The following is a 26592-nucleotide window of genomic DNA, read 5'->3' as shown; positions in this document are numbered from 1 at the left end:
AACTGCCAGGCTCCATTCTAAACTGTCTCATGGTTTGCCTGAAGGACAAACTTTAATCTGTGGCTTGGCTGCTTCATCATGAGAAATTCCTCATCCCAAATATTCCTGAGCTTTCAGGGTTCTACTCCTACCACAGTCCAGCTGTAATGCTGCTCTTGAGACACTAAGTCCCAAAAACTGCATCTCCTGATCAAGCCCAGCATGAATCTGCTTTGTATCAGTGAGGGTATCTATGGCAAGGAGGAAAAGTGTGGCTGCTTCTCCTCTGAGCCCTCATGAGGTGATAGTTTCTCCTGAGCTCGGGGTCTTTGATTCCTAAAACACCTGCTTCATGTCTCACTCTCTGGCTTACCCCAGAGGGGATCATTTGGTGTTTGGGATTTACAATGAAATAGAAGTCCTGAGTTTAAAATGGCTTTACCTCATGGTCTCAGGGAAGAAATGAAATCCCACAGAAGGATGCCACACCCAGAGGAGTTGCTGCCTATTTCACAGTCTTCCATTCCAGGAATTTCCATCTTTCTGGAGTCAGAAACAGAGATTTTTCTCCTTCGAACTGAGAGCTATAAATATCAGCTATTGCTAACAGCCTAGCAGAGAACAGCAATAGATCTCTCTCTACATATCTATTCATGTCCATGTTAATTATCTTGTAGATTTATTAAAGCCTCACAGTGTTACAAGCAGTGAATCAAAGTTTGTTACAAAGACCACCAAACACTTTATGAATTACATTGCCAAAGTGACTCGTCTGTATTTCATGCAGTCAACATTAAATTTTTCTTTCCCATTATAATAGCAAACATTGCTGGATAGTGATAACAGCAAGTTCAGGGGGTCTAGGACTGGACACAGATGTGCTTGTGGTGGGGAACCTATATTATCTGCAACTGTACTTTAAACTGATTAATCTTGCAATTGGCTTGAACTTGATTTTGCATTAGATTTCCTTTCTCATAATTATCAAGTAAACTAAAATGACTGTCCCTCTGTGCAAAAATATCCATTAAACCTGAAATAAACCAAGCAGTATTTCTGGTATTATTATTATTATTAGTCATAATAATACAGCAGGTAGTTTTGTTCTCTACTAACAAAAAAATTTTCTCTATTCCTTTTCACCCTATGCCCTTTCACCCTATGGCTCCATTTGTAATTGACCATTGTTGCTCTTTGCTACCCATGGGAATAAAGTATTTGCTATAGATGGCTTTACTTTGACTTAACCTAGGCCTGGACAAAGTAAGATTTCCTGATAAATGTACATAGATGTGAAAAAATACACAGGTAATAAAAGACTGTGACAGACATTAAAGCAAAAGCTCATGGACCATATTAGATTTACTTACAATTAAATCTGAAATTTGCACGTGGGTGGTAATTTATTTGTGGGTCAAAGACTGAAGTGAATCCCATACCAAACACCTGCTAGGAATATCTTGCTAAAATTCACAGTTTTCCATCTGGAGGGAATTAAAAAGGGTAGGAAGCAGGCAGCAGGCCTAGATAGCCCACACAGACAGATTTCAGAGAAACCAAATGGTATCAGTTGGAAAACCTGGAGCTGGGGCTCTGTAGAGGTGCAAGGCTGCTGGTGGTGATCTTTGGGAGCAGAGGAGTAGGGAGGAGCTGAGGTCTTGCAGCAGATGTACTGGCACGTTCACCATAGCACTGAAGAACCTTATTGAGGGAAAAATATTTATCCCAGGCTCTCTGTTAGAGTAGCTGAAACTTTCTGATTGTGAAGTATTTCCTTGGTGCACAAATTGCCCACTTGTTCTGCTTTTCTGACCTTCCACGTGGTTTGCCCAGTACAGTCTGAACAAAAATCCATTAAAATTGGATGCATGGTGCCAGACAATGATTTGCCCTCATTTTTATGAAAACTACCTCAATTTGGCTGTTGCTGTGGCAATGCAAAGCAGAAAGTAATGTATTCTTGAACACCTGTATTCCTCCACTCTACCTGTCTTTGATGGCTAGGGACCAATAATTTAACAAGGGCCATGTTCTGACATTCACTCCAGAAGTTCAGACTGCCTCAATGGTATGGCAGCACCAGTAATATGAAGTACACTGACTTTCTCTCTAGAGCAGCATTATTTATGCATGACATGGAATAATGCCTAACAGGAGCAATGAAAGGAAGAAAAGTGCAATGAGCTAGTGTGTATATGATATGACCTTGTTAACATTTCACTGCAGCATAATCTTTTTGTACTTTCAAGCATGATAAGTTAATGCATGCCACTGTGAGACACATTGGAACTGACAGATAGACATGCATTTTAAAAACCCAGCTCAGCAACTGTCACTTTACCACTACACAAAGTGTATGAGGGACTGAAGAATGATGAGGAGAAACCTTGAGAAGTAACAATAAAAATCCTGGCTTGTATTCCTCAGAATGCATGCAAATACCCTGCAGCTTCCATCTGCAGAATTTGATGAGAATAATCTAAATGAGAAATGTATATTGTGACAAAGAACTGAGAGTTTAATTGGAATTGTGAATATTGGCATGAGAAGCTGCCAATGGCTTGTGAATCTGAGGACTTGGTGCCTACATAGAAAGCAACCAGACAGGGCTGCAGAAGCTGGTCTTGGAAAAGGTTATATAGCTCAAGCTGTGTGTATGTGTAATGCAGGATCCCTCTTAGGAATAAACCTGAAAAGAATGAATGGCATGTAAATAGGACACACGCTTTTAAACCCTATCACTGCATAAGCTTGTTTAGATTGGGGATTTTGAAACTGGCAAAGCATTTTCTTCCCAAACACCACTTATATGACAAAGGAACTTGACTAAGTGGGAAATTGTGGGCTGTCAAGTGGATGTTGGATGACATAACACAAATGTCTGGTATTAGTTGCTTGATCCATAATATATCTCTGTTAGTTCAGGATAAAAAACTGAAAAACACAGATAAATCTTTCACATCAAATACCTTACTGACAGGCAGCAGCCCTGCTACATACATTTGGGATAATTCTGATACCTGAGAATCTTTGACAAAACCTCTTGACCTTTATGTAGCAGAATGAAGATCTAGTTTGGTTTTTTTTTTTTTGTGATGAGAAAAATACTGTTCCATAAAATAAGGAGTGCAGCACTGAATGTGCTTTCCCCTTGCAGCAGCACCTTTTTCTTTCTGTCCCACCATAATGTACTAATTGAAAAGCAATAAAGGATTTTTGTAAAATCCAAACAACAGCCTCAATTGTGGTCATACCTCAATTGTGTAGACTGCATTTGCCAGGGAAGACTTCTTTTGTCAAGATTACCTGCTTTGATGCAAGTTTTAAATAGTTTGAAAATCTGTTCATTGTCTTGCTTCTGCTCAACAGCAACTCCATGGCCACAAGGCCCAGCTGTTCTGTCAACAGCTGTATTATACGATAACGCCTCTATGTGATGTTTCTTCCAATCCTCTACTTGGGATTCTCATTCTGTAACATTAAAAAATGCAGTCCTTCCTCTTTGAATCATTAGAATGTTCTTACTAGATCACATATCATACATTTGGTCGTGACTGAAGTTCTGGTGTAGAGTTTTTTCCCAAATTTTATAGCATTTGGGTAGCGGTGAAAGAAATTGGTTGTAATGCAATATTTAAAGATAACTGTATGACTCCTGAAAGATGAACAGGTAACTTTCTAAATAAACTGCTGTGGCCCTGAGGGAGACCTGGAGTTCTTATATATGCTAATGATATAAAATTCTCATGAAAAAAGCTCACCAAACAAATTTTCTTCATTTTTTTGAAAGTAAAAAGAAATTGAGGAATGATTGATATACATGTAGTAATAATTTTATTTTGCTTTAATGATGAGGGGCGCACCAATAGCTCCTACATTTGTGTAGAAAATACAAAAACATACTTTAAAAAAATGAAATTAGGTAGAGGACAGTGCTTTAAAGGGAGGTTTTCTACCCCTAAAAAAAAAGTAATTTTCCCTTAAAAAAGTAATTTTTAGACAGTTCCTCTATGAAACAGACCAGGGGAAAGATAAACCTGAGAGTGTTGCCATATTGTCTTGTAAACTAAAGGAAATGTTAACCATATACTCTGAAATAGTAAGTGTCTTGAGCTCTAATACAAAACCCCCATATTTCTAAATTAAAAGCTTGAAAACGTACATGACATCCCCATACATGCATTCACAGTAACGTTATACATGCAGTGAAGTATTATATGCTAACAATAAATTTGGCTCAAAAAATATTGGAATTATAGTTGCCATAACATTGGAAAGTTTAGTTAGAGAATAAATGCACTGGAAATATCTAATCATTTCACTGGGAGTACTGTTTGTTGTTGAATGTGGTTTAAACCACTGAAATGAAACAGTAAATGCAGCAATAAAATAAATCAGTAATAACATCTTTTTAGACATTATTCCATCCTTTTCTCTATTTTTATTCTAAAGGAAACAATTTCCTGTAATTTTTCTTATTTTTTCTCAAGGGGCTAGTTTTTCCATCCCAAGCCTTCCAAAGGGATTGAAGGAAGGACTAAGGAGGATGTCTTTCGGAAAGTCTTCAAACTCCTTTCCATGACCATAAATCATGGAAGAAAATTTGTTAAGAAATCTGATGACATACACTGTTTTCACAGCAGGAGTCATATCTTTCAGCCAGGCTTGGATTGAAAGAAAATAAGAGGGAAAGGGAAAAAAGAGAAGGAAGGCATTGCGCTGGCTCCAGATCATCTATGAACTGCATGTGTTATGGTTGTCCCTCTGTCAGGAGATCAGAAATGAGGCAAATGTAAACTTCAGACATGGATCTGGATCTTTCCTGTCTCTTTGGTATTCTTGTCAATGTTTGCTTGTAGTTGCATTACAGAGAGATGAATCTGCTGTAAAATAGAGATTCCAAATGGAAAATTCCCAGACTCCATGGTGATGTCTTCCTGTGTTTGGCTTCCAACTGCAAACCTGAATCCACATTTGACCTTTAAAAGAATTTGGGATAGTCTTTTCTTTAATTTTTCTTCTGACTTTGGAGGGTGTGTCACTCCCCATTACAATCACAGCTGCAACCAGAGCACTTAATCTGACTGGTTTTTATACAGTGAGATGCATTTTTATGAAACCATGATGGACATACTTTCTAATAACAAGGGGAAGGCTGGCTTCTTTTTCAAGGAGTCCTCAAATAATCCCCAATTGTAATACCACATAAAGATTTTTTTTCTATCTCATTAGCTGTATTAATCCCAAAACCATTAACAAAGTAAAAAAAAAAAAGCCTTTAAGAAAAAATTTTCACAAAAATGAAGACCTTAGGAAAAAGAAACAAGTATTTGGCCTCCATAAATCTTTTTAAGTTTCTCATCATCATTATTATTACTATCAGCTCAATGAAGTCAGTATACCAAAGCAGTGATAAATGTTAATAATTGTTTCTACACTCCATCGAGTGTTTTGTTTTAAGGCTGGGTATCACCAGTGATGGATAAAGCTCTAGAGGTTTGGACATGAGGTTGTTCATACAAGCAGTTTGTAGTTCATATCTCTATCTGTTTTATCCTGAGATTGGAACCAGACTAAACAATAATCTTGTCTCCCTGGGGAGACTGAGAGGTGTATGTGCTTTCAGAATAGAGCAGCTGGTTAAAAAATTACATCGATATCTGAATAATCTCTGGGATTCATTTCTGCAAAATTAAAAGCAGCATTCATTTTCCATATTTTCATTTTAGAGCAATTCTGTGCCAAACCTGCCTTAATCTCTTAAGCTGAGCAACGTTTTGATGGAATCATAAAAAATAAGTTCTTTCCACTTTATTCATCCCCTTTCAATTCTCCAAGTCCTTCTCTGCATCCAGTTGCCTTGAAAACAATCCCTGTCTTCAGCAGCATCTTTCAACTCCAGCACTGCCTCTCTTGCCATCCAGGGTATCTATTGCCATTTCTTTTGCCTCTTCTCAATGACTTCCCTGCCATATGATGCTGAGCTCTACCCAAAACTCAGGGGAGTGGGACTTAATTTTAGACAGAGGCCAGAGTGGTTAATTTTAAATTCAGATCCAATCTGCAGTTTCCTGTGTCTTTGGCCTTTTTTGATGCAGCTTTCCAGCTTTGGCACTCCCATGCTTATTTCATACTCACATTCCCCAGTGAGTGGGAGTGCTGTTGTTTGGGTCAGAGAACTGGAATTCCGGAGTCAGGAACTCATATTCTCCTAAATTACTCCCTTCATGGCCTTTACGACTAGCTGTTAACTTGTTTATTCAATGACACTGACATAGGGTGTTTCTCTTTTTTAATACCAACTTGACACACAGTTGACATAATTTTTGGAAGCTCTGTTTATTTAATTTAGAAAGCAATATCACTTTGAAGCTATGAAAATTGTCACAGTTTCTTGGTTTGGCCTCTGTGAAACTGAAGGGTATTAATTCAAGAGCAACTTTCGAAAATTAGGTGCTAATGCATCCAAATTATCCATCATCTACCGAAACAAAAGACATATTTACTAACCTCACAGAATGGAGTTTGGTTGCTTTTTCTTGCAGACCCAGCTGCCTTCCCAACCTTCTTATCTTCCTGGCATCCAGATGCTCTATTCTTCCCATCACCAGGAGGGTTGTCAAAGGTCACAGCCTGCGGATCACTGAACTAGATTAGCTTTGCAAATTGCTACAGCCCTAAACCCTCTCATCCAAGATAACAGCAAAATGGCCCTAACTTAGTTAACGATTTTTTTTACCAGATTATTACTATCTCCAAAAATGCAGTTATCATATCTTTTAGTGCACTTACCACATCCTTCAAATTTTGCAAAGCGCTGCATGCTATTTTACAGCAGCTCGGGAGCAAGCCTGCATTAGACACAGCACGTTCTCCACTTCTTTTACTTAAGCAAAGACCTTCATCAGAATTATTTTCCTTATTTATGGGATGAAATATTGATTCAAACCATCACTGTAGAGAAATACAAACATTCTCTCAGACAGTGCTGGAATTTGGCTATAAAAATGTTCTGGAAAGGCAGAGATAAAACTTTTATTCAAGGCAATCTCTGTGCTACACATTAAACCAAGAATCTGAGTTTTCCTTTCAGAAGCTCCCAGAGGTGTTATTGTCAAATCTCACCGTTGAACCAGGACACATGATTTTGGGGGTTCAATTTTGATTCTCTTATGGGTTTGCATTTTTTTCCAGGTCTAATTTACATTTTATTCTACACATGTTTTCTTAAGAGATTGAAGTGCTCATATGCTGTACAAATTAAGGTTTCCACACCCATTCCTATGTTTTCAGTTTTAGGAGGCACATTATAACATGTGAAATCAGCTTTTCACAGAGCCAATAGTAACAGTGGTACATATTTCAGCAGATTAATAATTCTCTTTACTGTAGATCTCATGAATTCTTCTCCTTCCTTTTCCTTATGCCCTCATGATTTTAAAGTCCACCCAGTGATTTCAGTGATCAAGTCACATTTATACAATTATATGTTTCAAAGATATTTTAAGAAGAAAATTAAACAAACAAAAAAATGAATTGGCAACGTGAACAATTTCCTCTTTAATAGCTACCATAACTGTTAAAAAACCCACAGAACTTTCTAATTTAAAGTGGAAAACATATTTTCTAACTTGGTGGTATCCACCATCGCTATTATCACTACCACAAAAAAAAGAGTAGGAACCAGAAGTGGTGCACGATCAGTCAGCTGCACAAAAGAGTGTTGTTTTGGGATCACAGTTGGTTTGGGTTTCCTGTCCCTAACTTTAGCATCCTGAATGCTATTTGTTTGCTCAGAATTAGTCACATAGGATTTCTCAGCAGGCAGCCTCTCATTTTGAATTGATGACTCTAGATCACCCTCTGGAACTGGCTGTCTCTCCAAAGATCTCAGAGGGACCCAGGTGGCTGACTTAGAATAGATGTCCCCATGTCTTCCTGATGATGGAGATATATTATTACCATGTATGTAATGCACATCCATTTGTGCATGAGTTTTGCTGTACACATGCATAAACATACACATACAAATGCATGTAAATAAATATGTATCTTTTATATATTATAAACAAATTCCACAATCTAGATACACTGAAGTTGGGGTAATGAAATATAAACATACAGTTTGCTTTTCTACAACCAAACTTTAAATTATCTAAATTGAAAACAAAGATTCATGTGTTTGTTTCTTGCCATTCAACCCAATCTGGCCCAGTCAAAATGATTTACCACTAAAGGTCACCATGCCCATGCAACAATACAAACATGCCCAGGTAGCAATTTAACTGTAGCAGAACAAAGCTAAAGCAGTGCTGTGGCCAGGGGGAAGCAGCACATATCCTGCAAGCTAGCCCTTGAAGTGGGAATCAGAAATGTTCAAGCCAGTGATGGTATCTGAGACCTTACATAAAGTTACTGAAGAAATTCACAGCTTTTATCAGGATTTTCTTTGTAAACCAAAAAACCTTAAGTCAAAACAATGAAGCATTTCCCCACCTAATCCTTTAAAGGAATCTAAGCAGATAAACCCATAAACCATTAGCAAAATGTACAAATTTTTCTATACTTCCCCTGAAATCCCTTAAAGATACTGATTTGAAAAAATGATGGAAAAAATGTTCAGTTAAATGTATAAAAAATTTATTGTACCAAAATCAGTACCCTATGCGTTATGTAGCAGCTATGGAGTAGACAATGTGATCTGATATATACATATGATACCATATGGTGTGATTATTGACCCATCCATGAGAAATATGGATTGTGCAAAACATTCAAAGCTGGTACAGCTAAGGCTTGGAGCCCAAGCAGAGATGATAGGACAGTGTGGAATGTATTTTTTTCTCCTGGCACCTGAACATAGATAGTAGCTCTTTTTACAGGCTACCAGCCTCAGGAATTCCTCCTTCATGCTGTTTTTATTTTGGTGTGTTTTCAAAGGGTATATTTCTTCTTTGGTACCATAAGGACAAGAAAATAACAGTCTGAGGCTGCTGTTATTAGAGTTTCTAAAGAACAAAAATAACATATATAGATGAAAAGGCAATTCCATTTTATTTTTCAAATACTTGGAAATGCAGATAATGACCTTGCTTAGCTTTTGTTAGTGCAACAGCTATTTCATTGCAGTGAGCAGTGTAATTCCACAGAGGTTGAATCTCCTCTTATGAACGAAACATTGATATGCAGAGTGGTATTTTTATCACATCACCATACCCTTGTTTTATTTTCATTTTTATGGAGTTCTAGTAGTGCTTGGTGCTAGTACATGAGTGTGCCTACACTTCTCTGTTATCCCTACACTTTTCTGGTCCTGCTTTTTCAGCATTCCTGCAGGATCTCCCATGAGAGGCACAGTGAGCAAGGTGGGCAACACACTCCTTCCCATGGTAATGTTCATCAGTGCACAGCAGGACCAAAAATGGTTTGTGTGGATTATGTGCTACTCCTTCATTTTAGCAGATTTTCATTTGAATTGTAACATTTTGCCTATTTTCAGATTAAAAATACAGCACCAAAAATGGCTGTCTTTTTTGTTAATTTGTATTTCAGCACTCTATGGAATATGGATGACCAAAGATTAATACTATAAACAAAAAAATCAAAACAGTCATAATAGCTATCTAGAAAGATAAACAGCTCTGTTCCTCTTACAGAGCTGGCATTCACATTAGCTGACAAAACCCTGTCAGAAACTCCTATATCCCAAGGACAAGCATCCTTTCTGAATCATTATTGCCATGCACTACTTATAATTTCTTTAAAAGGTGGGGAACTGGAATAGAAAAGAAATCCTGGCAGAAGCACAAGGATTTCTTAGATGGAGTCCACCCACTGAGATGTTTGTGGAAGCAGCTGTAGGCAGAAAAATTATTCAAGTGGGATCTGAAAATGATTCTCAGAAGGAGTGAAACAACATAAACACTCAGCTCATTTCCACTTTGCACTGTATTTAAAAGAAAAGAATAAATGCTGCACTATGATCAGAAAGAAAATGTGTTGGGAAACCCTCAGTATTCCTCATAAATCTGTTTTGGAAGGCATTTTTGGTATTAGGAACACTGATAAAAGTGATTAAAGAAGGCACTTTCTTTTCTCATCAAAGTAATTTACCTGTTACTGTAGACAACCATACCATTACACTGCATGAATACATTCTCAAAAAGTAGCTTCAAACTGTGGTTTTAGGCCCCAGTAACTTCCTAGAAGTCCAGCTGAGGCTCTTGCTCCTTTCATTGCCAGACCTTTTTGTGTCCAATGTGAATGTATTCACACGGTTTATATCCACGTGTCCTTCAGAAGAAACATCCTTTTGCTCCTGGGGACATGCTTAGAGAAATAAAGCATGTGCCTTCTCCAAGACATTCCTTTGTAACATAGAACTAGCAAAGTCCTTTTTAATTCTGTCATGTAATGGGGTTTCTGTTCTCTGGGTATTGTCCTAGTCTTTGCTTTCACCTATTCCTGTCTGAGTTCACCTTTTGGTGGTAGAGCTAATTGAGACTGCTCTAACTGTGCCCCATGTAATCAATAGCTCTTTAAACACAAAACATACCATAAATCTGTGTTCATACTTAAAAAAATAAACCCAAAAAATGGCCCAGCATCAGCAAGGCATCAGGAAAAGCACAAGAACATGTGATACTCCTATTTTTTCAAATTCAGATTCGTGTGTCACCAAACATTTAAACCTTATTTGATGACAAAGTAACTTGCTCATTTTTCAGCCAAAGGACATGACTGATCTCAGCATGCAGTTAAACATATTAGTTTCTTAATGGTATTAAAGAGAAGAAAATTTGATATGGATGGGACCTGTGGGAGTGATTATTCCAGGCTGAGAAACTGCACATTAGCTTTAATAATACTGTGATAAATCCATAATAAAAGAACAAATTATTATTTGTATTTTTTGCACTCTCCAGTCCCTGAAGCCTTTAGACAAAGAAAGAAATCTGTGTCCCTGCCCATCCTGTTCTCCACAGACACAGGAGGAGTCCAGGATCCCTGCCAGCTGTGTCCGCTCTTCCTTTCTGCTTTTATAAAACACTTTATGTACATAAATTTTTGCCTATCATTTTGCATTGTGCTATGTATTTTTTTTGTTTATGTAAAAAATACCTACCCTGGAGTTGGAAGAGAAAGCTGTGAGACAGTTCAATATTTATCCCCATTCAAATGTGACTGTGTGTTCTGGAGGATGCCAGGTGCTTCAAACACTGCCAAACATATGGCAGGGCTGCCTTCGACAGGGAGCTGAGCTAATGGCCCCACACGCATTTCATTTCAAAATATGGACAACCATTCAATGAAAATGAATTTTGTCATCTTGGGCAAAACCACATTGAGTCTGTGTTGAGAGACTTGAAAGGATGCTCTGCTGCCCATATTTTATAACAATGACTCATTCAGCTGCTGTAATCCCAGGCAGATACAGTACAATGCTATTCCTCGCCCGCTCCTTTTCTTTCAGCTGTAACTTTTCCTCTGCTATGCACAAAACTCTGTGGTTGTCAAGAAGGTCTTGTTAGCACCTGCTTTAGGGGCTAGATACTTATATCCAAGGCTTTCCACTTTCATACTCTTTTTCCCCTCTAACTCTGACCCTTTTTCTCCGAGTATGAAAACATATCTCATCTTTACCTTGCAGCTACGGGACAGGAAAGCAGCTTCAGTTACAGATCTTTATGATACAACCTTTTTCCTGATTTGTCTGATGAAAAATGTAAAGGCAAGTAGAAAACATTATTTTCCCAAAGCAATTCGTATACAAAAGCATAACAACCCTACCAACTCCAGCAGAGGCAGCAGATAACTCAGCTGTAATATTTTTTGTTTAAAAAAGGGATTTACCTTCTATCATGGTTTCCTAGACTGGTTTCAATGCTCATTAAAAGAATTGGTTCAATAAAAGCCTAATGAAATCCTGCGCCAAGCAAACAATGAACCTCATCCCTAAAAAAAACAGAGAAAATAATAATTGACAGAAGTAAGCATATAAAATTATCTGTGGGGCTTGTTAGAAAGATATGCTGCATTTCAGGAATAAGACAAACATATATTAAAGGCATAAGGCAATTTTAGAGGTAATGATCAAATTAAATGAAAATAAATTTTTTTAAAATAAAAAAATCATAATTAAATAATCAAACATCCAGTGCCAGCCTGCATTCATATCAGGATATGAAACTTCCCCTAATTTAGCAGGAAAAAACCCAGGGATTCTTGCCCACAAAGAAATAAATCTGTGTATAAAAAATATGCTACCTCCCTCTATTGCTCCCTCTCCTCCTGCCCGTGCTGGGTGGGTGAGCTCCAGACTTTACATGCTGGGCTCTGTGTGGGATCACCCAGCTGAGCACTGGGGACACACACTTCTCCCCATTCAGCAAAACCCATCTCTTTGCTGGTGACACTTCCCCTAGCCATTGTCCCCAGAGGATTTGAACCTGCTGTGACAGCCACCCTTGTCACAACCTGCCCAAGCCTGCAGAGCAAAGCCATGGGGAGGCTCTGGCTTGGGGTCACAGGGGTCCCCAGAAGCTGAGTCTGGATTTCTTTAAATGGCTTTCCATTTGATTCTTGTTGGGGTGGAGGGGTGGAAGGAGTAGCTAAGGGTAGATTATTCTAGCTAAATAACCAGCAGACTGAAGTTAGTGGCCAGACCACAGGTATTTGGAGACTGCAAACGTGGTGTATGCACTGACTGACTGAAATAGCTTCTCAACAGCTGTAAGTTATTATATAGACACTGGGCTCTTCCATCCTTTATTAACAGCAACTGAAAAAATTACTCAAATTTGGTTTTGTCTTATGCACAGCATTATGAAAAAATAATGAAAATATATTCCTCTATAGATTGCTACAGCATTTCTAAAGACATGGCATCATAAAAATGCAAAATAAAAATTGCATAAACTACAATTAAACTGGGCTAGAGCTTATTTAAAGTCCTATTTTTTTTAACTCTATGAACTATTTTAGGGAGGCCCAAAAGCAGGAAATATTTGTATCTACCTACATATGCATAGTTCTTACTTGCAATCAAAGTGAAACATTTGAATTATCATTACTACACTTACGGCCAGTGAATGTGGCTGTTTGTCAGCTTGTGTGTGTTTTCAGGGAAGATATCCTCCTGATTAAGGACTGAAGGTCACTTGTGGAAAGGTCAGTGAACATCTTGTTCTGATTCAGAGATGGGGAGAGACAAGCTCCTGCGCATCACATCCGACTGTGTTCATTGTGTGTGTGAATGGGAACAGCTGGACATTGTTTAACAACCATCCTTGTGGGCACAGGCTGTGTCATAGCAGCTAAGCAGCCTCTGAGGTCCTCCAGTGTGAATATATCCACCTTTATAGAAGCAGATCACTAAATAAAACAGGTGACAGTCTTTTTTTATGCAATTAAACCAGCCAGGTATGTGCTCCTACTTGGGAACATAGCATGTTTTGAAAAGAAATGGATGAAGGAAAGAAAATTCTGCTGGAGGCATGAAAGTTGTACAGTGTCTGTCCTGTATAATGAGTAAAAGAAAGAATTTCTTCTGTTTAAGAGCATAACAAATAAAATGCAAAGCAAACCCATAGGTTATGGGAACATATTTTCAAACTGATGAGCAGAGACAAAGTTGAACTCCTGACAAGCCAAGAGATGCAAAAATCCTAAAATGAGTTGTAAAATGGAGTCTTACAGTTTTTTGAATGGGACTGAGAGGTAGGCTGAGAAGTTTAAACTTGTGATGAGTCCTTTTGTCCTTTGTCTTCAAAAGAAGGAGGCATTTGTTCATTGTGTTCATTTGCACCCCAGATACGTAACCTCATGCCTCGCATTTTTCTTGGCCTTTATAAAGACATTTTATTTCCTTTCTTCCCACCAACTTCACTGCTGTGATTTTTTTGGCTCCCATCTGGAGTATAAGAGATAGATCTCAACCAGAGACAGGACAGGATACATTGGTGATTTTACTGAAATATAAATATCTCAAGTGCCTTTGAGGGATACCCAGAAGATTATACCTGCCACTTGACAGATCTGAAGCGGCAAAGGAATTTTCCCCGAAATCAGATTGGTGGGGGTGGTCGAATTATCTACCTTTATCTGTAGGATAATGTGGTAGAATGGTTAGGATCATCAGACAAATAACTAACATCATAACTGCTAATGAAAACTGAAATCAGCAGTGAAAAACCTTGATCCCCTCAGCTGTCTCTGTGATGTTTAAAAACGCGTTCGGACCTTTTGCTATATATCTGCAAGTTGTCACAGGGAGCTGGCAAGATTTTTGTGGCTCCTTTGTGGCTGAGCATCTATTAAATGTTCAAATGCAGTAACAAGTAGCTGGGCTTAGTGATCTAAACAGTCCTTTTCAGTTCATATTCACATAGTAATTTTACTTTTTTGCATTTACTAGGCCTGCTAAGCAAAAGAGAGAAAGGTAAGTGATGTCCCACTGTAAGGGCATCATGAAGTGGCAGATTTTCAGCATCAGTTTCCAGATGAATGTCCTGGTGGTTTTCACTGGAATCTGAGGTCATGACTGTGTGTGTAACACTACTAGGACAGATCTGCTGAATTACCAATAACAATGTGTTCTCTTGTTCTGATGCTGTAAAATTCGGACATATTTGTTTCGCAAAAGCTTTTGTTTCAATATGTCTTAAATATCTTATTAAAAGAATTATTCTGTTATTATCATCTAATCCAATGTGTTATGAATATGACATTTGACAGCCTATGGCTGAAAATTCCAGCTGTCTTTCAGGATTAAGAGCACAAAGTTTTACAGCCGTATGTGGCAAGCCACTAGGGTCAGCAAAAAAGGAGCCTGAATTTCCTATGCAGATCAGGAAAGCTGCTGATGAATTGTTATTCTTCCCCTTAGTGGGGGTCCCAAGAGACCAAATGATCTGAATTATCTCCTCATCACTAGCAGATCTGTCTCTCAGGGGAAAGGTCAAAAATAAGACAGGGCAAGGAGTACATGCAAAGGGTTGAGCATGCTTTGAAGTCTTCAGCCCAGTGTGGCGACACAAAATGCAGGCATGAGGGGCTGGTTGAAGGGCTATCCTGATTCCCACTCCAGAGAATTCCTCATGTAAATCCCCACAGGAAGACATTTTGTTAAGTGGTCTGGATGAAAATGCTAAAGGAAGGTGCTTGGCAGCAGGCAATGGCTTCTTTGGAAATCAGGGAGGAGAAGGCAGACAGACAGACAAGTGAGGAGGCAGCCAGAGGTTGCTGTTCTCCATGCAAACATCTTCTACCATCGAAGTCATGACACAGCAGGTACTCACAGCTTATCTGTGGTAAGCCAGGAGAAAAACAAGATGAGAAAGCCAGGGAAGGAGTTTCTTACCCAGGTGGTAGAGAGCAGATTCACAACACTAACATTTGCTAGAGATAGCTCTGGGCTTCAAAGTCCCCTAGATATGGCTCAGGACTTCATTTCGCTGTGTAAACTTCAAACAAAGAGACTGTTGCTATCCCAAACTTTTCCTGAGTAGTAATTTAATCTGAGTAATTTCCTCCAGGCAATTTAAACTTTATTCTCAATAAATCAGACTAGTAAAATAAGAATAATACAGAAGGCACAGAGCTAATTTCATTTATTTATTTTGAAATAGTGCCAGAGGATCTATTTAGGACTCGAGGCTTCTTACAATCAGGTGTGGATGAGAGATCTGTCACTAAACTAGGACCTGGATCAATTTCTGTTGATTTTGCTCTCTATTCATGCTCTTATACCAGCTGTCCATGGAATATATGAAACACTGTTTAAATAGTTAAACTACTCTAGACTTTTGAGTTCGAAAAATGACAGTTTGTGATGAGGACTGAAAAAATATCAGATCAGGAAATGTAACTCTTCCTCTGAACACTCAAATAACTTTCTTTTTCTGAAAAGCTGCCAGTGAAGCCATCCTAAGTGGTTTTAAAATTGAGAAACACAACTGCAATGTATTAAAATGGATGTTAGACATGAAAGATCATTCAACTCCAAAAAATACAGCTTTTGTTCAGTTGTGATGAATATCTAGCTAAAATGCACCAAAAGGCACAGAAGTCCTGCTCTTTTTCTTCAATTGTCTTCTGGCAAAGACCAGGTGAAACATGCAACCCAGGCAAGAAATGGGGACAGTAAAGAAGCAGTAAGAAAGGCAGGAAACAGTGGATATCTTATATGAAGCATATACTCTCCTGTTGCTTCTTTACTGAAGAGAAGAAAAGGGTATTTAAGCCACTTCACCCTACCCTGACTTCTGGGCTGAGTCTAAGAGAGCACAATATTTTTCAAATATTTTCTAGGGGTGTGTGTGTGGATGTCAGTCCTGAGCATGTGACTTCCAGAACCATTTTCTTCTCACACAGCTCTTCCCAGCTGGGGAAACCATTATTAAGCTGGAATGTGCCAGCCCTGGGCTGCTGAGGATGCTAAGGGCCAGACAGTGTCCAAGCACTGACCTTCACCTTGTCCAAGAGGCTCCCTGAAGCCTTCTCATCTCACACTGAAAAATCCTCACTCACAACACCTGCAAGTAGGGATTTATTTACAGAATAGCTTTTGTTAATTTTGATAAAAATTTAGTGTTGGCAGGAACCACTTTTCTCACTACCAAAACTTCTTCTATGTCGTAAAGTATGTCAGTGGCCCACAGTTAATTACAGCAGGCTTTCTAAGGCTAGGGATGAAGTGAGGAACGCAGAAGCAGCCATGGGAATTCAGGGGAGCAATATTAATTGAACTATCCCAATTGTAACCACAGAAGGGACAAGGAGGGGTCCAGCCCCTGGATCCAAAGCCAGGCTGCTGATGCTAACCCCATTGTGGCAGATGTTTGTCTGAGCAGTCCTTAGGAGGCTTGGTTAGGGAGATCCTGCAGTCTGCTTCTGCAGCCTTGCTCCTGAGTTTATCTGTCTGACAGTGAGAAACAGTCACTTCAGTCCCTGGCACTGAATGTACTCTAGAGTTTAACATCTTCCTTTTGAAAAACTGAAAATTATAAACAACTAAACAATCCCCTCCCTAATAAGGAGTGTTTAAAGGAAGATGAGATTCACACCCTTTTAACTGTTCCTTGCTTTCTTTTTCCTTCTGTCACTCTCCTCTAATAGAGCAGGAATTGTGATATGAACAAAGCAAGCACCAAGCAGAGCCTCTGACTGGATACTTTCTCTGCCCAATGGTTTTAAACCTCTACTTTCCCAGGAAGTGTAGTTTTACCAAGCACCTTGTAAATCAAAGGAATATGGACCCCTCAGCAGTGAAGTGGTTGATTTGTCAGGGAGATAACAGTGGGAATGTAATTTCTATCAGTAAGGCTGATTCGACCTTTTCTATTCATGAAGATTTTGATGGATTATGTGAGACCAAGTAAAGCAAATGTACACACCATTACATTAATGCAGTAAGATGTTCTTTGGCAGTTTATTCCTAAGTACATTTGCAGGACTACTAGGGTGCTAGCAGTGTTGTCCCAGTCTACAGAACTCATGATGACAGTAAAATGGAGATATCACAAGCGGTTGAAGGTGTTGCTTGAGTGGAGCACACTGCTGTCCAGGGACATGGCTGCTTTATATTTACTCTAATACTTCTACTGAGAGGAAATTAGATAGTCAACATTTTGCTGAAGCCACTGCATTTGGTGCTTAAGGAAAATGCATTTCCCTTCCAGGAAGGGATGCATTGCTACATTCACTGATCCATCAGATGCAGAGGTATGAGGAAAGTACAGATTTGACCAAGGGAGAGCTTGTTACTCTTCAAACAAAACAAAATCCAACAAGAGAGGTTTCTGCCTTATGCAGCCAGAAAGGAGACTGCAGAAATTATAACAAGGCATTGCTGTGGCTCATTGCATCAATAACCATTTCCCATGATATCTGAGCTGCTGGTTGGGTATATCTATTTTCTCTTGTCTTATATTTAGTTCATGAGAAGTCTGGGAGTGAAACCATCTTCTCTGTTTGAACAGGAGATATCAAGTTCTGAGTGGGCTAATTGCTACTTATATAAGTATAATAATATAAATAACAGACAATAACAATCACCATGTAATGACTGAATATTGGGAATGGTAGGGCACACCCTCTGGTAGAAACTGATGTTATAGCAAAACTGGGTAACTATCATCCACTGCTGAAAGGAGCAGAAAAGGCTATGTCCTGTGTTTATACTGGCTGGGGTGCTCTTCAGTTTATCTGTGAAGACAGGCTTGCAGACTCTTGAAATATAATTTGGAGATAACTGGATCAGTTCTTCCCAGTGGATGTAAAGCAATGAAGGCTCTGATGAGAGACAAAGGGAGAAGGATTTGTTCACTGAAGAACATAAGATCCAAATTAAACACAAGAAAATATGAAGCTCAAAGAAGGGCTTGAGGAAGGAAGGGGGCAGAAAAGCAGAGATAAAGGAAAATAAAGGGATATTGTAGAAGAAGCATAGCTGTGTGTTGGAGTGCATGTTGCTGGGCATGGAAATGAGAGGAGATGTCGTCATTCTGCTTTCTGTGCACTGAATCTTTAAATGTAGATGAATGTCTTTCCTTGCTGTGGAGGCAGCTCTGAGGCAGCTGCTGTCTTGTGTTTCACTGCAGATGCAAAATAGTACTAGGGCAAGATGGTTTCCTCCTCTTCACTGACCAGCAACTTCTTTTTAAATTATTTGATTTTCATTTTCTGTGGGGTTTTTTTGTTTGGTTGGTTTTGATTTTTTTTTTTTTAAGTTGCCTTTCTACAAGAAATGAAAGCAATCTGGTCTGGAAGATAAAAGCAATATATACTGTAAACTGAAAAATTCATTCTTGTGGGGATTACTGATAGTGTAGCAGTGCTGAGCACCTACTGCCAACCAGTGAACCATCCCTGCTGTCAGATGGTACCAGGGTTGTTCTCCCCCCACAGGGACACAGGATCCCATGACATGTGGTGTCAGTGACATGGACACCCGTGCTGCAGTGCACTACACACCTCCAGCTTTCTCCTGTCCCAGACTGGATTATTTCCACCACTACCCAGACTCAAAATTGTCAGAATTAAAACATGCCATTATTGGTCAGCTCAGCACATCATGCCCTCAAGTGCAGTCAGGGTGACTTATTTTCTTGTCCAGCTCTTGTATTGAGAGCCATAAATCAGTGGGGTCACAGTCTCAGCTTTTACCTCCTTGTACCCATATTATTTCCACCTGCACATCATATGCCTTAACACACTGTACACATACATGCCCCATGTCTTTCTGAAAGTCAAACTTTGAATAATGACATGCAAATGAGGTCACCATACCACAGACCTTTAACTAGCATTAAATACCTTAAATATCACTTGTAGTAGAAGATCCTAATGGTTATTCTCATTCCTCTGTGAATTTATCCCACAGCTAAAATTCAAGCATTTTTTTCTAAATATGCAATAATAATCAAAGCTCACACTTTTGTCTGTTAACCTTATATTGCTGGAGACAGGACAAAGCTCACAATGCTAAATTCCAACCTGAGTTCAACCTCTTCTATTCAGTGCAGATGAATGTGCAGAGCTGGGCACTAACTTTGACTCAAGCATGAGAAATAGGAAAGATGTGTAAAAATATATGTGATTATGTATGAATTACATACATGAAAAATTATGGTAGTGCAAGTCTATCCATCAAGAAAATGACAGCCTATGGAAACTGTAACTTGCAGCCCCCTTCTTTCCCATCAGTGACATGAACTGTTTTGTAAACATTGTCTGACCACTCACTAAATTGACTGCCTATAGAGATTCTCTTCAGATTCATGCTTCCATTACATGGCTTAAAAAATTTTAGATGCAAGGAATGTACTTGACTACTGAATTACTTTGTCATGAAGGATCTCTTTGTAACAAAGAATAATGTCTTTTATGCAAGACAGAGAGCTTTCCAGGAAACAGAGTCAATGCTGTAGACATGATTTGAACAGCTCTGTGTATTTGACAAGCTCCTTAATTCACTTCCATTAGAAAAATAAAAAAAATGAAAAAAAAAAATATAGAGTCTCTAACTTTCCAGAAATGTCCATGTACAGGAAGAGAAAGGAAAACTGAAAATAACACCTGAGTCTTGTTACCTTCTGTTCCCTCAGAAAAATTCTATTGAAAGCATTCATCTACAGTGGTGTGTAGCATATAAGAGCTTGAATAGAATTTAAAAGAGTATCTATTAGTGAATGGCACACAAAACAAAAGAAAATGTATGGCCTTTCAGCCTCTAGGCCACCAGGTCGAGTCCAGCTCACACACGAGCAGTGATGGAGGTCATTGTCATTTGAGGGTTTCATGGTCAATATGACATTGGCTTCTGAGCCATGAGCTGCCACATTAGAGCTCGTGTTCCTCACCAGGAGATGAAGACATGACATTGCTTCTTCTGTCATTTAAAATTCATTTCAGTGCTCATTTAAATTCAAATCACATTAATATTTGAGGATAATAATTATCCTGGTAACTGCACATACATCTTGAATGCTGCACTACCTTTCATATTATGAACATTACTGCTAAACAAGGGCACGGTAAAAATGCATATCACTAAACAATTTCTTTTCATTGGTGCAAACAGTCATGCATGATACAAACTAGTGGAAAATCAGACCATGCCTGTAATAAAAATTCTGAATCAATTGAAAGAATTTTGGTACATTTACCTTTAAATAAACAACTTGTCTGCCCTCTTTCTGCATTATCCAGAAAATTCTTCTTCAAAAGAACTAGAAGGGTATGGGCATATAATGCTCCCTTTTGAGAGGAACAATCTTAAAATACTTACTCATTTATGCTTGGTATTCTCTCGTACCCAAGGAGTTTTATACCATGGAGTATTTTAACAGGGATTATGAATGTATGTGAGGAGGGAAATTCTTTTTTTTTTCACGAGTGAGAGACCAAGTGAACAAAGGCTATACTGTTCTTTCTAAAATTAAAACTGTCCTCAACTACCTGCAATCAGGAATACTACTGTAATACTGGGACTCTATCCATCTTCCCTCTGACAATGACCTTGTCTGTAGTGTTTTATGCTGCAAAATTTTAGCAGCACTCACTTGATAGACACTTTGCCTTACAACAGTTTTCTTGGCACTGATTTCCATCCTCCTACCCCTATATTTTGAAATGTGTTTAGCAATTTGTTTTTGAATCCATCTGTGACAGTGCTTAAATATGGATTTTTGTCGTGAGTAAAAAGCATTATGGTTGAAGTCAATTTTAAATTTTCCCAGTGCAACTACATTTTCTCAACAAGAGACTAGGTGTGAGGGGGAAATGGAGGTAGATAATTTTTATTTAAAGAAAGCTTCATTTGCAAATGATGGAATTTACTCAGTTTAAAATGAAGGCTTGGATGGAATTCACTCAGTTTAAAATGAAGGCTTGAAAGCTGGGATATTCAGGCTTGAAGACTGAACCCAAATCCTCTAGCAGAATCCATCAGGTACTTCAGCACACCCATCAGTTTTGCCACCAGTCAGTTTGGATATTTACAGGATCCTGGAGCAATAGTGCCCAGAAGCAGAAAGAGGAGTCAGAAGTGGCCCTTGAGGAGGTTTGAAGATATTCTGCCCACGTTCTGCACCAGACAGAGCATCAAAGTGCCTCGCAAGAAACTCTGCATCCTTTCAGCCACCCTGGAGGTGATAGTATTAAACTCCAGTGGGATAAATCCAGAATGAATCTGCTCAGCAACATGAATAAGGGCTACACAATTCTGCCCTATATTTTTGTTTCTAGAAGCCATTTTTTAAAGTCTGTTTGTAGATGAGGAAATAAAATGCTAAATTTCGCATCCTCCCCCACTCAGATTGCAAGGCTCATCTAATGCATGTTTATGTAGAGTCTGATTCCCCTGCTAAGTGTTTCTATTCTCCACCCAATTTGGCAGCTAGTGAACAGTGCACAAAATAAATTTAATTGATTTGTACAGGTATTAAAACAGATTATCATGTACACAGTTTTGGAAAGCAGACACTGTGTGTTAGCAGACACTATGTGTTAGCCAAACAGATGATGCAAACTATAATGATTTACAAAGGGTTTCAGAGAGCTGGGTATTAGCAGACAGTAGATCACATTAGACAGATAAAGAATTTCACATTTATTCATCAAATGACAAGGAAGATCCAAACTTAATCATGAGATGATTTAAATATCCAGGAATGATTTATTTAAAATTTCATATTAGGAATCATTTTAATACAAAAGCTCTTGATTTACCAATTCCTGAAAATCACATGCATGATGAAATGCATCCATTTCCAGTGCAGGCCAGAACTTTCCATCCAGGAACAACCTGCAAATAAACACCTCCCCCAGAACACAGAACTGAGCATATACATGCAGCACCAGCTAGATATCTCTGCTGAAAATCCATGGCAGCCCACTCTCTGAAGGAAAATATTGACATACTGGCATATGGCTGACAAATGTGCAATGCATATATGTATATCCATATATATATATAGATATATATGCTATGCAATTTCTCCTTCCAGCATGCAATTAATAAAGGAGAACTCCAGGAGGGCACATTAGCAGTCATTCCCTCTCTTGGAAAGGTTGTTGTCCAGAATATTTGGGAATGCTGTTACCTGCTTTTGTGGCCCCCTCTGCTGCCCCTGCCCATGGTGTGGTGGGACATGGGGATGTCAGTGCCTGTCACCTTGTGCCACCACTCTGACTGAGCTGCAGCAATGGGCAGTGGTGGATGCCCAGGGATGAGCATAAAGCCAGGACAAGAATGCAGCAATCTCAGTGCAACAGGCACACTGACCACTGTTATTTTACAATAAATGAAATTGGGGAACCAAAATTAAAAACCTTGCCTGAAGAAAAAGGAAGCAGGTTTTGGAGTTGTCAAAAGTTGTCACCCTTTTGCACATCAGAGATGGTTTTTCCAAGGGCACAGGATGCCTTTACACAATCAGGGCTATAGAACTTGCAAAAGAAATTGTATAGCAGGTTCTTTAATCAAACATGTATGACAGATGAATTAAAACATTAGTTAATGGAGCTAGGTCTGAGATTTGAAATTTGTTTCTCTTTGTTCTACAACCCAGGAGACTGCTGTTTTTTTAATGCCTCCTCAATGTATGAAATCACTGTAGTGTCCTTTACGCTGCTGCAGGAATTTTGAAGGCTGGAAAAATACTCTTGGGTAATAAACTCATAGTTGGGCTGAATTTTTCCCCTTCTACAGTAAAAACACAGTCAGACTGTTCTCCTTATCCAGCAATGACCAGTGAACAGCTCTGACCAAAACCCTGTTGTTTCTGCTGATTTTGAAAGATGTCTTTTAGGAACGAGGGTAAACTCCACCAAAACTCTCCTCTGAGTCTGACATGATTGCACAATTACAGACATTGTAGCTTTGATCCAGAAAAATACCTGTGTCTGACTTCAAGGGGGATTTTCATACACTTAAAGTTAGCTGCTTACAAACTTTGTTGTAAGCTCAGACAGAAGTCTGAGCAACAAGATGTTAGCAATAATTATTCTCTGAAAACACACAGAGAGCATTCAGGAAAGGGTGAGTTTAGTATTCAAGTGTTGAATAATCCAAAAGGTTATGCTATCATATAATAAAATCAGAAAGCGAAAAACAAAAAAAAAGCCAGCACTTTCTGGCAACACTCTGAAATGTATTATTCAGTTCTAGAAAGGGATCAGAATTTATTTCATTGTTATAGAATGGATTTTATAGCTACATAGAATTTTCCATTACTGAAAACCTCAAAGGACTTTATAAACCAGGACTGAATTTTATCTCCTGGTTATAGGATACATACAGCTGCTGTTTTCAACACTGGTCCAATTTCTTACAAGCATCTCTTTGGAACAAAAGTCAAGTCACTGCTTTTGCAAAGTATCATCTGAAGCATCATGTGCAAGCCAGTGAGGTCCCCTCCCATCCTCTGCCCGAACCTTCCTACCTGCGTACATGCTTCCTTCTTAGCTAGTGGAATAAAGAAAACCTGATCAAATTTCAAAGGGCAAAATACTGAATGTATGAATCAAAAGAATAAAATTAAGATTGATTGCAGTAGACTCAGACTTTATCCGGAGATGTTAGTGGTATTAGTTTTAAAAATCAGTAAAGTAATAATGATTAAAAAAATCTTGTCAAATAAAATCGAATAGTGACATGAAACATTTCCCCTGAAATTGGAAAATAACATATTCATATCTAGTACCTCATTTCTGAAAAAATTATCATATAACCTTCAGTGGCTCCAGTTTTTTTGACCTATTCTTATTTTACCATAATTTTTTTTAGGCAACAGTTATTTCCACAGTAGCCCTGCCTCTGTGGGCAGAGAGGTTTGTAGTTTTGTAATGGCTAAAGTGCATATATAGCTTTGTCAGCGTAATTACACCAAACAACTGGTCCAGCCAAATGATGATAAAACTACATAACTGAAATGGAGGTTCCTTTCCTCCTGGAAAATTGAAAACCCACTGAGGTGCTGCTGCAGGTAAATATGTCTTAGAGGCTTTTCTGTCTCATTGCTCACCCACCTATTTGCCCTTACTGAAGAAGGATTTAATGAGAGAGAATTTAAAGTATTTTTTGGACAGTGGGCAACCCAGACTGGTCTGAGATTGTTTTTCTGAAGTTAGTTGGCACTGTGGATCTCTAAATAAATATAAAGTCATTCACAATCAAACAGGCAAGAAAGAAATGACAAGCGTTTTGACAGTGCTCAAAATACTTTGAGGTATTTTTAGAATATTTCTGAGTCGTATTAGCTTAACCTGTAATAGAATATAAATGAGCCCATATGGCAGAGATGTAATTATGTTCCATGTGAGAAATCCCTGTGGTAGATTTGGGGGAAAAAAAACCTCACTACATGTGCCTTCTGGAGGGCACGATTTACACATGATTACCTACTCATTTGCATTGAGAAGAATATGAAGTAACACAATGCTAACAACACGGTAATGAAAAGGGCAAGCAAAGACTCCAGATCCCTGGGGGTGCTGATCCCTCTGACTGACATCCAGTTAGGAGCAGGGAATTCGTCCCTTTAGGGAGTACATTTTATGGAGCGATCTTTGATTATGTGGGCACAGTAATCACGAGTCTTAATTATTATTACTGTGAGAGAATGGGCTACAAATCTCCAGGGAATGTCTCTGTCACAGATACTTTGCTGGCGAATGCTGAAAATTAGTGTTTTCCCAAGGATCATTTTCATTCCAAGCTGATATTTAGCTGAAGTTTCTTTGACTACTAGTCATGAAACATTAAATATAGATTAGAGGCAGAGAGATGTTGAAAGTTAAAATTCACCGGAGGTGCACACCCGTGCACTTGAGAGACAGCCCCAAATGTTGTCCAGATGTTGTAGCAACAAGGCTGAGGGTTCCCAAGCTGCAGCACAGCCACAACAGAGGAGAAAGTGGATGTTTAGCATTCCACTGGCCTTCTGTTTAGTTTACTTGTAGTGCATTAATTTAGCAGAAAGTCCTAACAGCCTGTTAGCAGTAGATGTTACCAAGTGTACACTATCCTGAAAGAATGAAGAAATTCTTTTATAGCAATAAAGGGAGCAATTCAAAGCATGTAATTGATTTTCCACATTTTCAAACTGTGATAAGACTAAGCTTTAGCAGCAGAAACATATGTTTGCAGTTTTGTCAATGTTCTTCAATGGATCAAAAAAAAAAAAAAAGGAACCTATAACTTATTGGTTAGATCGTTAACATGCATTGGGCATTTCAGTGGCTATTGAAGCATTTTCCAAGGGCATGTCATCTTCTAAATAGACTCAGAGGTAGTAGGGATTGCTTTTTGCCACAGGACATGTTTTTGTGATTATCTAAAATCATTCTTTTCCATTAGGAACACCACAGAAGAACATCAAGGCTTTTTAAACTAGCTACTGTCACGTTTGTGTGCTGTCTTTCCTTACACCCTTTTCAGTTTGGAGGGGCAGAGAGGCACCAGGGCAGGGCTCATTTCTGCTCACCCCTGCAGCAGCCCCAACTAACTACTGCACACTGTGGTGTCTGACAGCCAGGCTGCCCCCAGCCTTCACACCAGTACCTGGGGGGCTCTCTGGGCCTCCCCATGAACATCCCTGATGACACCCACCAGAGAAACTTAGAGCAGAATCATCCAAACAATCTTCCAGAAAGGTTTTTGGGTTCTCCTGACACCAGAAAGAAGACAGCAGAGAGTGCAAGAACCTTAAAGAGGTCACCTAGTAAGGCTTGGAAAACAGGTCACCTACCTGTCCTCAGAAACTTTTCAATTTCACATTTCTTCCCATCTTGCATTATTAGAAACCTCAGGTGCTTAGCAGTTTCTTTGTGAAAAAAGAGTGGACACATCCTCAGAATAACCTATTTATCAGGATATACAAGTGAGATACAGAAAATTTGAGTCCTATTCCTACTCTGTTGGCCTTAGAGCAGACATGTGGACCCAAAACTTCAGTCCACTTGGCATGCTAAGCCTGAACTGCAGACAGATTCCCACTGCATGTCAATAAATTGTGGAGAGTGATACAGGCTGAGATGGTGACACTCATCAGGATCCGTTGGAGAACAGCAAAGTTCCCAGTAACTGAGGTAGCCGTGGTGGAGAAA

The 26592-nt window shown here is 38.9% G+C and overlaps 1 long non-coding RNA gene across 1 annotated transcript in view; it reads right to left on the bottom strand.

The window, feature by feature from the left end:
* The window catches only part of LOC139590962 (uncharacterized), a 66875-nt gene extending 59846 nt beyond the window's left edge, over positions 1-7029 (bottom strand). The window contains exon 1 of the long non-coding RNA XR_011679473.1: positions 6490-7029. This is a non-coding gene — a long non-coding RNA (uncharacterized lncRNA). The remainder of the gene's footprint in view (positions 1-6489) is intronic.
* Between the last annotated feature and the right edge of the window lie 19563 nt (positions 7030-26592).

This window comes from Agelaius tricolor, unplaced genomic scaffold (genome assembly GCF_023055355.1).
Source record: "Agelaius tricolor isolate 1412-34295 unplaced genomic scaffold, bAgeTri1.0.p SCAF_6, whole genome shotgun sequence".
In the NCBI taxonomy this organism is placed as follows: Eukaryota; Metazoa; Chordata; class Aves; order Passeriformes; family Icteridae; genus Agelaius; species Agelaius tricolor.
This window is presented reverse-complemented; position numbering and strand designations above follow the sequence as displayed.